A 17,964-nucleotide genomic window follows, 5' to 3' on the forward strand; every position below is an offset into this window, starting at 1 on the left:
ATTTTCAAGTGATAGAATGATCAATACGAAACATTCCGAGTCTACATCAAATGACTGTCTCACACAAATCATGTAAGATGTTACAAGACGATTTTCACATGATCATCTTTTGACTTTCGTCAAGAATATAAGATGAACTTGTTTAAACGAAAGCTTACCAACACATGTTTTGAGAAATATGTAAGCGAGTTAAACTCAGCTCGAAATATCAAATGTGTATAATTGACGTCTATATAGCTATACGACTTTTTTCTCAAATAGGAGATAGAGTAGATAAACTTTTGAGTAATAGATGAGTTCAAGTTTCCACATACCTTTTGTTGATAAAGTTCCACAAGCTCCCCTTAGTAGTTATTCGTCTTCAATCGATGAACGACGTGAAGTCTAATGCTCAACTACACTTTCTATCCTAATCCGAGACTTAGCTATAAGTAGACTAGAAATCAAAACTTATAGTTTTGGCAACTAAACTTGACAACAAGTTTGAGATAGCAACACTTGCGAGTTCGACCGAGCAGTGCTCTAACAAAGTTAGTGAATGGTCTGAGACTCTGAATTATCTCGTTGATGGTAACTCAACAAGAGTACGAGAGTTATATCCTCTCCAAAGAAGTGATGCTCGCAAATAACCTATCCTATATTTCCTTAGCTTGAGAAGAAGCGTGGGCTGTCTTACGATTTTTCATCACCTTCATTATAGCCGAGTGTGTTGGGTCCAAAAAATTAGCATATGTAAAAAATATCTGTCAAAACTCAAACGTGAAATGACAAGACAGTAACAAATGGTTTGCATCTTCGGCAGCCTGATCACAAAGCTTGCAAATGTTAGTCTGCGGATTCTTAAGGCTGGTCACGGATGCACTTCTCCCTTCTTGCAAATTATCTGAAGTAGAAAGGCATCCCAAAGAAACATGCCATGAGAAGGACCCCACCTTATTTGGTTATTTTGATTACTATTTTTTTTCTTTGCGTATGAATCCACATTTGTGACTCCAATTTCAAGCTCATAAGAAGAAGCCGCGTAAAAGAGCTTTGAGTTATCGTTTATCGAATTCGGAACAATTTAACATCTTTCTCCAACTCATCAATAAAATAATTTCGAAGAATAAGTAATACAAAGGAGAATTCCCCAATTTCAACATCATAAAACCATTTATGAAAATCCACCCATCCAGAAAGTAAGCAGAAATAGTGGTTTGAACAATATCGATTTACAAAAGCACCTTTAAGAGTGGATAATTGGTAAAGATTAGGAAGAAATCATTTCACACAATTGATCTGTTTCACCATTTCCAACCTCGAAATGCACATTATTGAAGAAATCATTTCCAACCGAGTAAATATTTCGTCACATACAAGTATCATAAACCATCTTTGGCGGTATGTTTTCAAACCCAAATCATATATATAACATATTAATTAATAATTATATTATGTTATAGAGAAACTTTTTTTCCTATCCAAACCTCCACCGTCATTTCATTGGCATTGCTTTGTTCAAATGAGAGATTTGTAAACCTTATAAAGTTTAACTTAGTGGTCTTTCTTTCCCGCATCATACAATCATCATAAAGGAAACTTCTGATTATTTTTCAATCTTCTTAGCAAAAGATTTTGGTACCATAAAATGAGACAAATAATAGAGTGAAAGGCTAAGAATTACATTTTTGATCAAGATGAGCTCACCAACCTTGGAGAGGAAACCCTTTTTTCTAATTTGTCAACTTGTTCTTGCAATATTTGATGTTCTTATCTCATTTACTAGCTGATTTTAAATTGTCACCCAATGACATTACAAGACAAATGAAAAACAGAAATTCACTGGGGCAACCAAAAAAAATCAGCTATTTCATCACTATTTTCAACGTCACCAACACCAAAGACCCAACAATTAGAAAAATAGTTGGGGAAACCAGAAAGATATTAATAACAAATAAGAATGTTTTTCAAAAGATGAATGTGATTCTTTATGAAAATTAAAGTATCATCTGCAAATTGCATATGAGTGACCGTAATACCGTTGGCAGTTATGAAAAATATCCTCTCAACATGCCCAAGGCAGGTTCCTTTTCAAACATGGGATTTAGCTTTTCTAAAACAAATAAGAAAAAGAGCGCGAGAAGGCCTCTCTTCCCGAGGCCAATTCCACTACTGAATTATGAAGCCTATTCTAAGCAACATTTCATATATGAAAGACTATTTTGCATGATCAAACACTATTCCTAAATTGACCTTGCAGATTGTCTTGGGATTCTTGGATTTAAATCTCGAGTCTAGTCACCCATTGGTTAAAAGAAAGAAAAAAGAACTCTAAAATCTTGAAAACACATACCAAAATCATATACTATGTAAAAAAATATTTTCGTTTTCTAATGGTTGAGAAAACGTGATTGTATACCCTCTTATATTGATTTTGGAAGTGAAACTATGTGTTGCGGGACTTTTTTTTAATTATTATTCACCTTAAATACGGTTTTCTAAATTAAATTTTACATTATACCATAAGAAAGCCATCCTCATTTCGATTCGAAAGGCTTTTATTTCCCTATCTTTTGGAGACTGAAAGGATTAAAATACCCTTGTTTGAATTCTACCTTATGAAAAGTTTAATAAGGTTCTTTCAAACACAATCCGCATCACCTTATTTTCACATTCAATCATTCAAATTCAAATCTTGGCAATTAAAGAAATAATTCCAATAGCCGGGAAACAATAATGTTCTTTCTTCTCACGAATCATAAATCATTTTGACATATAATAAACTTGTTTGCACGGTAATATTAACATTCTGATCAAGAACCCAAATCATTTTACCGTAAGTGAAATTTGAGATTCGACGGGATTAAGCGAACAAATATGAATTTCCAAAAACGCTATGTGAGTTCAACAAAAATCAAGACGATTATACTGACACCACGTGTCATTCTTGAAATTTTATATATAATAGAGAACTCCCGAGAGCATATTCCTTTGATAACCTACACAGGCCAATGACCATCTTAAGCTAAAAAATTCATTAATATAAAAACAAAAAATAATAAACAGATAAAACGAATTGGATAAATGAGAAATTATATCAACAATCCCATCTACGGAGTTTCATCATAAAATTATTTTCAGGAGATTTCAAGTAAATCTCATATTGTGATTTCGTATTTTTTTTTAAACAAGGCAAAACAAGCTGAAAACCATATAATAAGGGAGAAAGAGCATCTTTTACCACCATGTTCTCCAATACCGGCGATGATAAAATTGTTGGAGAGTCACCATAATCAATTTCAACTATATACATGATTTATCAGCACTAGCTGTCGTGACTAACTTCTGAGAGAGATCTGTTGTATGTTTCTTGTTCTTTGAAAATAAATCTCACCTTCGTCCTCATATAAATCTGCCAAGCGATTCCCTATCAAAGAAACATGACTTTCATCCTTGATAATATTGTTATCAGGACTAACGGGAACAGTTGGGCTTTCATTGAAAAAATTTGTTGCAATTTCCTCTATAGCTTGGTTAGCAGCTTGCATAGATATTTCCTCTACAAATTCAAGTTCGTCATTACTTACCTTGACGTTATCTCCTGTGTTTCTAAGAGAATGCACTGGAGATAACATACTATTCACTAATTCACCAAGAACTAATGAGATGAGATCTACTGCACGATCTTTAATTACAACATTTGTGTCGGTTAGGTTACTCACAGCTTGTGCCATGGAATATCATGACACTGTATCCTTCAAGATAGTTGAGGCATGTTTTGCCACATATTATATAAAAAATTCTTTATCTGCTCCTACATCTAATTATGTGAATTCTGTTGTTTTTCAGCAACTTCAATCCTCACAACTCCATGACGCCTCTTGCACTTTGCCAAACTTTTGTATCCAATCGGTTTATAATAAGTGAAGGAAGTCTTTCGTATATATGTAAAATAGGCCATGAATGCCATCCCTCTCAACTAAAATTTCATCATTGAGCTTCTCCGTAAGATCAATTTCTACAAGACTCTTAAAAATTGACCATATATGCTCGATTAGTTATTGTCATCCATCTTTAATGGCGTTCTACAACACTTGCAATCTCGAATAGGGTTGTCTCTTACGTCAAACTTCCAAGCGATCACTGTATATATGAGCCCACACTTGCACTAGAGTTTGCCTTTAATAATCGAGACTGAAATCCTTAGTCCTGCGTTGTAAGTGCATTATATCATATTTAAAAAAAAGTTGAACCAATAAAATGAATCACCATAACGACATCAACTAAATTGAAACAAAATTAAAAAAATACTTTTCCCAAAAGAAGACATTAGCTAGTATATATTGGAAGGCTATACTGTAAGCTGATTTTTTTTTCTTATATCTTTAATCTTCATCGGAGGAGAACCTTTAAGAAGGAATAAACGCCAAATTAGATTGCTCTTACATTCATTGACACCTCTGAGATATTCATCTTCAGATGACAATTGAGAAAGAGAAATCCCTTGATATTTCGAACAAGGTATCGTCTCTGCAAAGGAGATTAGTTCTGATAGTATTAGCAATACCAATTATGGAAAAAAATCGTTTCAAGATTGAATAACACAATATCTCGATAACCAACAACGAAAGCCATAAAACCTAAAAAGTTTTCAACCATAAAAAGGATCCTAAAATTTTGAAGCATATTTTTTTGTTTCCTCTCGAAACCTCAGAATGACAATATCAAATCCAAAAGTAAAAGTCAAACTATTTTTCTATTTACTTTTTTCAGTTATTTCATTTGAATTTCATAAAACTTGTTTAGGCCAAGCACTATGGTGAGGGATTTCCCTTAGCTATAGCTTATTTAAGGCTAAGGGAAATGGGTCTAAAGACAACCTCACTATGACATCATGCCATCCCTTAGTTATACTACACATAAACTCAATTTTCATATAATTAGTACCAAACGGATACTGAGTATCCATGTAGTAAAAAAACAAGTGAAAGTAAAAAGAAAAAAGTGCAAAAGAGAAATATTAGCGTAAAATAGTGAAAACCAGAAACGCATACTGACTATCCGTTGAGTATTAAACGGAAACTGAATTTCCATAAAGTGAAAAGGAAAACGGATACCCAGTCTCCGTATGATTTCTCTACGCTATAAATCTCATCAAATCTGATCAACTTTTTAGATTAGCTAAGGGATATCGCTACTTTAGAGCGATATGAAAAACCAACATAATTAAATTTCGCTAAAATTAAGATATAGCGTAGCGAAATCATCAATTATGATACTTAGCCTTAATTTTTGTCTTAATAAGACTTGGAAACCTTTTTCTAGTTACTTTCTTTTTTCTTTTAATTTTTTCTTCCATGATATACTTTCATTTTCAGGGTTCAAAGGGTATCAAAATGACAGCTGACTTGGACATATGACAGCATCAAGTGGATCCCACAACAATAACATAAGCATCTTCCAAAATAGTTGTGTCGTTGTGGTAGCTACCTGAATGCAACTGCTACACATTTTATTTCTTTCTTCTTGAAGCAACTACTCTGCATCTACCGTTATAAAATGTCCCACCACCACCACTTCTACTAGCCTTCAGCTCTACAAAATCCAACATACCAGAGGCAAAGTTAGGATATTTTAAGTAGGAGTGAGCAAAAAAGAAATATGCTGAGACAATTAAGCTCAGGGTTAGCAACAATGTTCGTACAATAGCCAATCTGAACATATAATTTTTATGTCAAACTATTTTCTTAATGATAATTAAGTTCTTTTTCTACTAAAAAAGAAGAAAAAAAATTGGCTAGTGGGAATGAGGAGTTAGAACTTACCTCTTATTTGGCTCCGCCACTGTCATATCCCATTGATGTTAGAACTCTTCCTTAAAGTCGGTAAAGCTCGTGTATTTTCTGTTTATGTTAGATACGAATCTTAGACTTTGGTCCTAAAAACAGTCAGCTTTTTCCTCACCAAATTTGTAGTTGTTGAATAGTAAAAAAGATTTAATATAATACTCGATAATATAATAGTCTCGCTAAAATAATAAAATTTTCCAGTCCCGACTCGGATTTTTAGTGCTAAAATAATAATTTCGACAAAATTATAATATAATACATTTCAAAGTTCCCCTTAAACATTAATAGTTCCCAAATATTATATAGAATAATAATTTCATAAGAAAAATAAAAAACAATTTTCATAGACATTAAATTTTCTCAGGATTTGTAATGCATTGTATCTACTATAGTATTAATGTTTCTACTATTTCCAATGGCTCATCATCTAGTAACTTCTATCAGTTTAGTCAATGGTTACACATCGTAGGTACTTTATATCAAACCACAATTCTTCAAATTCAAATTCAAAAAAATTAAACATTATTCTTTAAACTAGTATATTATTATTATATTTATAAAATAATAAATTATTATATTATCGGTTAAGTAATATCTCTTTAAAATAATAGGATTAGGATGGTCCGATGCCTATTATTTTACTGTAAAGTGCTTAAGTGCGCAAATTTGAAAAGCATCATAGTTTATGTTGCCTTGCATCTCTCGACCAAAACGAACAAAAGGTAACAGGCCTGGTTGCGCCATTTTGAACATAAGTGGCGAACTTCACTCGCATGAGTGAACCATAGTTGATCATATTTAATGAAACTGAAAAGAAAAGGCACCATCGTGTTTTTTTTTAAACCGTTAATTGTTTTTGGGTTGTTTTTGGGTCAGTTCATATAGAACCACTGTTAACAGAGAATAGTAACACTCGAATCTCTGTTGTGCTCGAGCTTGGCAATAAAAAAAAAACTTCGTTTTTGTGGATTTCCGTTATATCCAAAATGCATTGAGAAAAAATTTTCTTTGTTTTTCATTCAATAATACAAGATGATCCACAAATTCCTCTCAATTAGTTTTCCAATAATTGTTTTTAATTCACTAGTATAATACTGTAATCTAAAGAACTTGCAGATATCTACTTGAACCCCATGAAAAAAAAATCATGGTACCACTGCTTTTGGGAATGATGCATAAAAAATAGTAAGTCACATGTTTATCAGGTTGTTTCCAGTAGAGGTTTATGCAACTCATAATAGCCAAATGGAGAAAATAGTATTCCTTGGCCACATGCCTCCCCTATGCTTCTGTTGGTTTGTCCACCAAATACTAATGAAAATATTCCAATCTGGTTAAAAATACTTCAGTTTATAATAAAGTTAATGTACATGTTATGTTAACAAATTCACAGGGAACATCTAAACATGATGTGTGTTGGTTACAGTCCATGATTAAGACACCAAAGCACATTGTTTATATCTTATTTTCTTTTTGATACTAAAAACACATTGTTTATATTAATCCAAGAGGTTAGTGGTATTAGATCAGAAAAGTTAACCATAATGTTAAAGAGAATCCATCTTTATTTTATTTGATTTTCAATTTTCAACTATAATCGTAATTAATTTTGATTTTTACTCTCTTTTTTGATTAACAATAATGGGATTCGACCGGTTAGGAATCAACCAATCATCCAAGCTTTATTGCAACCAATCTTCTTGATCCCTCTGTATTGAAAGATAGAGACATTTTTTTATTTTTCGGGGACAAAAAACAAACTTATAATTGTGTTATTTATTTATTTTTTTTGTAGAAACGTGGAATTTAAAAAGAGAAACATATCATCAAAATATTAATTCCAAATTTATTATTGTTTGGACTCTAAAGAAAAATTAGGCTTAATGTTGTAAGATAGTGCCCATAAAAGATTGTCCATGAAGACTTTTTTTTTTTAATGTAAAGGTTAAAATTCATAAATCAAGTAATATAGTACAATAAATTTACAATGTCATCTTTATCAAAGGCACTAGATAATATACTTGATTTACTATTTTTTTTCCCAAATGTGCAAAGATAAATGCTGAAGACTCTTGATTCTAGCTTCCTTAGATATTGTATCCTCTGTCGAATTGTATTTTCTGCTAATATATCTTACCTTAGCTTGTGGAAGTGAAACCAGAATCGCCTCAACTTCTTTAATTGTGTTTTCAGCTTCCCAAGATATTTCCTTACATTTCTTGTTAATGAAGTCAGCAATTCCTTTGAAATCTGTGACAATTGATACAACCAAGAAGTAGCTTTTAACATTGCTTTTGTTTCTGCATGAACTGCTGTCATTGCTTTATCTGAGCCCATTTCTGCATGAACTGATGTCCATGGATACTATATAGTTCATATTTCAGACCCATCACTCAAACAATCGAATCTCTTTAAACATGAAATAATTTATACAATGGACAATACCATTTTAGAAATCAGAGCTAACTTATTATACCATATTTAAATTTAACCTAAAACTAGTTTAAGTGAGAGAGTAAATAGAAATGAGAGTACAAAACTTCACATACGCAAACAACATTTTGTTTAAAATTTTTACATGGATTATGAATCTACCTATTTTTGAGTAAATTTACATCAAATGTTGATTGTCGATTTTGTACTATTGTTTGGTTTGGTATATGTTAAAATAACGAGACCGGAGAACATAATTACACATCACCCAATTTAGGATAAGATGTACAACAATCGAATAAGTAATTTATGAAAATGATAATTCTTTTGACATTTTAAGGTTGATTATAGGAATGTATAAGTTTTTGTCTAGTAATATATTTTTTTTTGTTTGCTAGGAAATAGAAATTATTAATATGGAAAAGGAGTTACATATATCGGAAGGTTTCAGATTGATATTCAATCAATCGCATTGGTATTGTGTCTTCTACAATGTTTGGCTCGTTTATCATCATTAGTTAATTAATGAGTTAAAACTCATACTAACATACTTAACATAAGCAAAATTAAAGGGTTCCGAACAGAAAGACAATCATCTAAGATGTACTACTGAACCAGCTAATCAGGTAATTTTTATTCTTCAAATAGCCAACTGTATTCTTTGAATCACTATTAATGCATACTTCGGGTTCTCTTTATCCAATTTATAGCTTACAAAAGATCGTCATACTTTCTTCTTCTTCAGGACTTCTGGATAGACTAGTCTCAAAAGCAATATCCAAGATCAATCTAGTCGTATCCATATAATTGAATTCAAATTTTGCCAAGTATGAAACTTGTTATCTATCTTTCATGATACAAATTCTACAAAAATGAGTCTCGTAATAGATCACAATTAATATGGACTTATCTACTAGAATTGATTATGTACTACTTGTGTTATTCCTACTATAAATATAAAATAATATAATGCAGAAAACATGCAAGACGCCAGAAGTTTTGTTAATGAGGAAAACTGCACCAACATTAAAACCTCGGGACCTTGTCCAGATTTGAATACCGAACTGTATTAAGCCGCTACAAACACTAGCTTACTATCAGACTTCTGACTGGAATGTAGTTAGGACTGAATTGACCCTCCAAGCAATTCAGTTGCGCACGTGATCCTTACGTCTCTTGAACCTCGCAAGGCTCTATGCAATGGATTCCTTTAACTGACATAATTTACATCCTATGAGTTGCTTCAGCCTAAGCGAAGACTTTTGATATCAATTTGCCTCTAACAGATAAACCTATTTGATTTCCCTTATATTAATTATCAATAGATCAAGGCTTGGAAATCTGTTTGCAATAGAAAAAGCTAGCAACTCTCACATATCCGGAACATTTCCATTCGGTTAGCTGAGAAGCCTGGATTATTAACCTCCTTCAAGACCAACCTTAAAAGTAATCACTTAAGAAAAGTTTTTCAATAGACAAAGCTATCAAACCTCACAAATCCGAAGCACTTCCACTCAGTTAGCTGAGAAGCCTGGATTATAAACTGCCTCTCAAGAACAACCTTAAAACTAATCACTTAACAATAGTTTTTCAAATATATATCTTGAGGAATCACAAAATCTGAGACGGAGAAAACATTACGATTTCTATCTATAATATATCATTCCTGAAAGAGATTACTGATGGACCCATTTTTGTGTCCGATTCGTCTCAATTCTATATATTGTTATGGCTCATTTTTGTACTTATTATGGTGTTTTATGTATGTGTAGGTATTTTTGGCCAATAAACATTTTTGGAAAAATCGGCTCGAAAAGTTGCAAAAGGCGCCTCAGAAGGACACGTGTTATTCGGACCCCCAGTTTGGATAAGGGGTACCTCGATTACTAAGGGGTACCCTAATTGCTATTTACACCTCACCTGTCATTCGCACTCCTGGTCTGGATAAGGGGAGGAAATCTTCAACAATTCAAATCCTCAAATTTGGCGGGAAAGTTTTGGCAACAAAGAACAGGTTAAGGCTCGATTTTCGGGCGTGCTAGAGAGAGATTAAATGGCTGAGTTATGTTGGAATGGATTGGATTGGGCCAAACAATGTTGGTATAGTTTATCAAATGGACCGAATTGGATTGGATAATGGTCCGAAGCAAAACAGGGCATGTGGAGAGTTCTCGGAATTTTTCTTAGCAGCGGAATTATCTGGTCTTGATTTAAACGATATTTTCTCATTAGTTGTCTACAGTTTGGTTTTGGAATGATACGGTACATCGAAACAGGGTTGGTAAGAGAGTTTGTTTGGAAAGAAAGAATGTTTCTACGTATATTTCGATTAAACGGGGAATACATGTTAACTCGTACTTTGTTGGTTGTATTCTTCGAAGTTTCGTGCAGTAATGAACCATATATTCTGTTAGATTCGTATTAATCTCTATAGGGTATTTGGGAAGTTTTGGAAAGACAGAAGACGCGTTGAAAGGGAAGAAAAAGGGAAAGAAAAGTCCGAGACTTCCAATAAAAGAAGAAAAAACATATTTTGAAGATTTTTTTAGCCTGGTGTGTATATATAGCCAGTTGGGAGGTCAAGGAAGGAGTCGAGACTTTGGGGGGTACGCTGCAGAGCTAAGAATCAGGCTGAAGGAGAAATTGCAGCAGCAGCAGGAAGAAGACTAAGCTGAAGAACATAAGGCTGTAAAGGACAGTCGTTTCGTAGGGTCTTAAATTCAGAATCCTGTAACAGTCCTTTAATAACAATTATCTTCAGTTTGCAACAATTTATGTAACAGTTGACTCTGTAGCAATTATATCTGTTACAGATTCGTTGTAATACTATTTTTCTTCAATAAAACACCTTTTGAGCCATGTTTATATCTTTGGAGCGTGTTTTTACCATGAAGAGCTAAACCCCTTAGCCGAGGCGACGGAGGAAGCCATTGTTCCATGAAAAGTGGTATATTTGTATTTTAATTAATTCTTGCAATTTCTTTTATGATTATTTGCATGGAACTAATATTGAAAAATTGATTTTTATTGAATGATTGTGATCCGTTTTGATGGAGCATGCTTAGTTTAAGACTTTTGATGTTTCATGCTTGATGTATACAATTGTTACTTCAAAAATCTACTAGAGGCAATATATTAGAATCACTTTAAACGCAAAGAATTGCATGAATATTGATTAGATTAAATCACTTAATTGGTCAATGGTGGAATCCTGAGCCTCGGTGCTTTTTATAATCTTGATAACAACTTCATCTTGAGTTTTTATTTTAATTTAAGTCCAAAACACATCTTCACAAGTCTGAGTGAACGACAACTTTACTACCACTTTTACAACAACATAAAAAACCACATCAAGTTTTGGCGCCGCCGACGGGGATTTGAGTTTAGGTTAAGGTTTTAGATTTATTTTAGGTTTTGTTTTTGTTTTTAGTTTTATTCTTCTTGTTCTATTTTACGTTTTTGGGTATTTGTCTATTTATTGCAGGTTTTGAATCAAAAATAAATTGGAGACTAAAGACCTTGGGGATTGAAACAAGAGACAAAGCAAAAAGAACTGAAAAGAAGACAATTTTATTTTTCTTTAATTTTTAGGATTTTTTTTATTTTTTCCTTTTTTAGAAAAAAACTGTATTAGGGTTTATTTTTAATTTTTGTAATTTTTCTTTTCTTTTTGGACACTTTGGACTTTAAACTTTGGGACATTATTTTAAACCCTACTGAAGGGTAGTTTAAATATAAACTGTGTGCAGAGAAGGATGGCGATTACGATATCGCCTCGGCCCCTCGGGTTCGTACATGACATAGGAGTCGTGGCCCGAGTCGACTACAACCGATTCATCCCCCGTCTGGAACGGGAGGTAAGATTCTAAACACCCGCGAATCTCCTGTCAGCGGGTTTACTGTATTCCTTCGGTTGCATATATGTTGAGGACTTGAAAACGGCTGCTTTAATTTCCTAGTAAAGGGAAAGGACTGGCCATACAAGATAAGGGTTCGGATTTCATCACCGTTCTCTTCTTGCCCGCCTTAGGAAAACGAAACCAAACGCGAACCTAAGCCTAAAATTTTGACTAGAACGAGACCTATAGGGTAACGAGCTTAATAGGAAAGTCGTTCGAAAAATATTGGTTACTCTTTTGAGCATACTTCGAAGTTCATGATGGTTTCTGTGAGTTGAATGCGTGATTGCGCCGCCTTGTAATACCGGTGAGGCCTTGGGTATCAAAGCTCCACCGAGCTTCCCTCTCCTCTATTCAACTTACTTTGACTCGGATTGATTCCAGAGGGATTTGCTCAGATTGTAACGAGTTCCTTTTCGAAAGAATAGAAGCTGGTCTAGAAACAATCTAAGTGGATCCATCATGCTTTTTGTTTGCTAGAAATAAATAGGTTTGATTTGGTTGAGTCAGCCTTGTTTTGTGATTGCATAGAATTCCCCGCCTTATTCTTTTGCATGCATGAACGTAAAAGAGACGCCCTAGGTAGATTTGTTAAAGAGAAACCTAGTAGTTCTAAGCGTCTCGATTACCTCAATTTAGAAAGCCCGATTCTTGAAGATTCCGTTTTTGAACGTCCGTTTGAGGAGAAAATCCCTGATATTCCAATAGTGCCAGAAATGGAAACTTTGAAAGCTTTGTTGAACTCTACTAGGACTACTCGTCCCTCGTGTATCAGGTTATCTGAAACTGAAGGAAATTATGAACTTAAGCCTGGAACCTTACAGTTGCTCCCAATATTTTTAGGGAAAGAAAATGAAAACCCATATTTCCATGTTAGGGACTTTGAGGAAATTTGTAGTACCCTAAAAATTAGAAACCTTGATGATGATGCTTTGAAACTCAGGTTCTTCCCTTTTTTCTTGAAAGATAAAGCCAAATCGTGGCTATATTGTTTGGCTTCCGGGTCAATTGAAACATATGAACAACTTACATCTGCCTTTTTGAACAAGTTTTTCCATAGGCACAAAACATCGTCTATTAGGACGCAAATCTACACATTTTCTCAACAGGATGGAGAATCCTTGTATAGGTATTTGGAAAGGTTCAATGATTTATTAGCCCAATGTCCTCGTCATGGTTTAGAAAAGGTTAGGTTAGTTCAGATCCTTTATGAGGGTTTAGATTATCCCACTACAACCACAGTAGAATCTATGTGTACATGTGGGTTTGAAAACCAAACAGTTGATGATGCGATGACATATTTGCATGAAATCGCCGAAAAGACCCAACAATGGGAAAGTAATAGGGGACCCCAGAAAACAGTTCTTCTAGGCAGAGGAAACAATAATAGGGTAGAAGGAAACTTTGAATCAGATGCCAAAATTGCTGCTATAGCGAAAAGGTTAGAAGCTTTAGAAGTGGGTCACACTATTGGCAGATTAGAGATTTTTTGGGAAGGCCAGAATAATGAAGAGCAAGCCAATGCTCTCTATAATAACACTAGATTTGATAACCGTCAGAAATTTGACCCATATTCAGAAACCTATAATCCTGGTTGGAGAAACCATCTGAACCTTTCGTGGTATAAGGGCCAGAGTCAAGGTCAGTTTAGTAATTCTAATGCTCCCCCAGGTTTTGGTTCAGATAAGAACTCTTCAGGTCAGTTTCAGAATTCTTCAGAGAATAGAATAACGAGCTTAGAGGAATTTCTTAGTATATTAAGAAAGAGCCAGGATATGTTAGCACAGATCCAGGACACGTTAGTAAAGAGCCAAGTTAGTTTTCAACAGGAAACCAAGCAGAACTTTCAAACTAATTCTCAAACTCTTGCTAAGTTAGAACTTCAAGTCGGTCAAATAGCTAAGACCTTAAGTGAGAGAGATAACGGAAGGTTCCCTAGTCAGACTAATCCAAATCCTAGAGGATTTCATGAAGTAGGTACAAAATCATCACATCAGTTGAATGCTGTTAGAACCCTTAGGAGTGGTAGAGTAGTAGACAATCAGGTAACCATGCCCGATAGTGAGCATACTGTAGTTCACCCCTCAGGACCAACCATAGCTGAGGAGACTGATAAAGTTTCTGATGATGTCAATTCGGTTCCTGAGAGGCCCTATTTTATGCCTAGAGCCCAATTTCCACAGCTATTAGTACCAACAAAGAGTGAATCCAACTTTAATGACATAATGGAGGTTTTAATGAAAGTTACCATAAACCTTCCGTTACTAGAAGCAATTAGGCAACTTCCAGCTTATGCCAAGTTTCTTAAGGATATGTGTACGCGAAAGCGAAAGCTTAGTGTCCCTAAAAAATCCTTTTTAGCTAGTCATGTAAGTTCGATCATCATAACCCCACAACTCCTAAATATAAAGACCCATGTGCGCCTACTATTGATTGTATGATAGTAAAACACAGGGTACACAAAGATTTACTTGACTTAGGAGCCAGTGTGAACTTACTCTCATACCATGTGTACTTAAAGCTAGGGCTCGGTGAATTGAAACCTACCAAGATAACATTGCAGTTAGCTGATAGGTCTGTCAAGATTCCTCTTGGTGTGATAGAAGATGTTCTTATTGAGGTCGACAAGTTTATTTATCCTGTGGATTTCGTGGTCTTAGATACCCAACCTGTCCCTGACCCAGAGAACCATATACATGTGATTTTAGGTCGCCCATTTTTAGCTACGTCTAATGCGATCATAAATTGTCGAAATGGTATTATGAATCTATCTTTTGGTAATATGACTATTGAGTTGAATATTTTTAATGTCAATAAGCTACATTCTGAGCTAGATGACACGTGCATTGAAGAGGTGAACATGATAGGAACCTTAATTCAGGAGTCATTACCAAACCTCATATCGGAAGATCCATTAGAGAGTTGTCTAGCCCACTTTAACATGGATTTCGACGAAGATAGCAACATTGAACAAGTGAATGCTATGTTGGATTCTATTCCTATGTTAGATACTGATAAATGGAAAGCTAGGTTCGAACCATTACTAGCTTTTGAGTCTACCTTAATCCCTTGTTTAGAAGAGCCTCCTAAGTTGGACCCTAAATGCATTCTTAGGGCCATCTAAGACTTTGCCTGTGATTATAGCATCCGATCAGGACAGCAGGCCAGAAATCGTGCTTCAAGACAATAAGGAAACTCTAGGGTTGACCATACAGGATATGAAACATATAAGTCCTACAGCTAGTATACCTCAAAAGAATTTAGAGGATGAACCACCTGATTATAACTCAGAGAAAGCAATTGACCTTTTTCAGAAACCTGATGGTCTAGAAATTAGGAATATTGTGACTAGTCTATCTAGAGACACCCAAAATTCTAAGTTTGGGGGTAGTGATCGTCAATTGTCCCTAGTAGAAGTCCCTAACTTGGGACTCGATCCTAGTGCATATGAGGTATCACTTGAGTCTATTCAGACTCCTCAACCCTGATCCTCCTGATACTGTTCAGGAGGAAATCCAGATATTAAAGTCCCGTTTTCGGATGAATCTGTTTTTCAAGACACTCATATGAAGCCCAATTGGGCGCCCCAAATAAATCCAGTTGTCTTGCAAGAAACTTTCAATGAGGTTGTGCTCCTTATGTTATTTTTTCTGATCCTGTGCAGTTGTTTCATATTAGTGGCAGTTTTATTTGGTTTTGATGACCCACAGTTATTTCGACTACTGATATATGATTTGAAAGGTAACTAGCCATTTTATGAAACTTGATGTCTGGCTGAAGACTTTAAACTTAGCACTTCTTGGGAGGTAACCCAATCTCATGCAACACGGTAATATCTTTCCTTAACTCTTTTGCTTCAATGGTAACAGTTTCTCCTTGTTCATGCTTTTAATTTCATCTTTAGAACATTGAGGACAATGTTAGATTTAAGTTTGGGGGTATGGGAAAACTTTTTAGTTGCATTAATAAACTCCAGAGCCTAGAAATTTATGTATTAAGGATCGCACTAACTAATCTAAGTGGATGGAAGCATTTTGGTTGTAGGAGTTGAGGAACCAATCTGATTAGATGGCAACATCTAAAGAGTCTATTCATAAAAGCACAGATCAGTTGTTAGAATAACATGATAGTTTCACCATATCTCGTTGAGTCCTTTTCACTTCTTTGATGTTGTTTTTTTTAAACTATGTTTCTCTAAGTGATTAGGTGGGGCTCACGATTCAAGTTGTTACCAATGCTAGGGTGAATTAGAGTGATTGAGATACCAAAAAAAAAAAAAAAAAAAAAAAAGGAAAGAAAGAAATTGAGACCAGACCATTTGACCAAAAGGAATAAATTCAATAAAGTCGACCACTGGTACCCTTGTATATGCCAGTTGTGTTGACCTAGAGTTAGGTTATCGACCACTGGTTCCCTTGTATATGCCAGTTGTGTTGATATTAGTCAGACTAGTACCTCAATCCATTAGGATAGGTTCATTTTGGCGGAGGCCTTCAGACAGATATGGGAAACGCCGTTCACTTAGTAAACATCAAAACCATCTATGTTTTTCTCTATATACATCTTCTTGATCTATCCATGTGATTAGTTTTGACTCCGGATATTGATGTCCATAGTGCGACTATCTGAGTAGAGCTCTGTCACTTATATATGAATTTTAGTATGCTTGAGTGCAAACTCGTGTACAGCAATTGGAATTTCGCATCAGGGTACTTCCTCCTGTAGTCAATAAGTATGCCAACCAAGGAGTTTCTTTAGTGCCTTCCAAGGTTCTGCGTAGATAGCTAAGGTCCGGAGTAAAGGTTTTGTGGGTATATCGCTTGTAAGCCCTCCCGAGACTATAACTCGGCCACTAGGGCCACCTAGGGGTTTAAAGGCTTATTGCATACGCTAAATGCAATCGACGATGCCTGCGTCAGTGAGTTAGGATTTTATTTTTCTATATTTGATTTGCTCGAGGACTAGCAAATAATAGGTTTGGGGGTATTTGATGGACACATTTTTGTGTCCGATTTGTCTCAATTCTATATATTGTTAGGGCTCATTTTTGTACTTATTATGGTGTTTTATGTATGTGTAGGTATTTTTGGCCAATAAATTTTTTTGGAAAAATCGGCTCGAAAAGTTGCAAAAGGCGCCTCAGAAGGACACGTGCTATTCGGACCCCCAGTTTGGATAAGGGGTACTCGATTACTAAGGGGTACCCTAATTGATATTTACACCCCACCTGTTATTCACACTCATGGTCTGAATAAGGGGAGGTCATCTTCAACAATTCAAATCCTCAAATTTGGCGGGAAAGTTTTGGCAGAAAAGAATAGATTAAGGCTCGATTTTAGGGTGTGCTAGAGAGAGATTCAATGGCTGAGTTGTGTTGGAATGGATTGGATTGGGCCAAACAATGTTGGTATAGTTTATTAAATGGACCGAATTGGATTGGATAATGGTCCGAAGCAAAACAGGGCATGTGGAGAGTTCTCGGAATTTTTATTAGCAGCGGAATTATCTGGTCTTGATTTAAACGATATTTTCTCATTAGTTGTATACAGTTTGGTTTTGGAATGATACGGTACATCGAAACAGGGTTGGTAAGAGAGTTTGTTTGGAAAGAAAGAATGTTTCTACGTATATTTCGATTAAACGGGGAATACAGGTTAACTCGTACTCTGTTGGTTGTATTCTTCGAAGTTTCGTGCAGTAATGAACCATATATTCTGTTAGATTCGTATTAATCTCTATAGGGTATTTGGGAAGTTTTGGAAAGACAGAAGACGCGTTGAAAGGGAAGAAAAAGGGAAAGAAAA

The 17,964-nt window shown here is 34.8% G+C and overlaps 1 pseudogene; it reads right to left on the reverse strand.

The window, feature by feature from the left end:
• Positions 1–13,240: 13,240 nt before the first annotated feature.
• LOC113284792 lies at positions 13,241–13,340 on the reverse strand (annotated as a pseudogene).
• Positions 13,341–17,964: the final 4,624 nt, after the last annotated feature.

Source organism: Papaver somniferum, chromosome 5, assembly GCF_003573695.1.
Source record: "Papaver somniferum cultivar HN1 chromosome 5, ASM357369v1, whole genome shotgun sequence".
Taxonomy (NCBI): domain Eukaryota; kingdom Viridiplantae; phylum Streptophyta; class Magnoliopsida; order Ranunculales; family Papaveraceae; genus Papaver; species Papaver somniferum.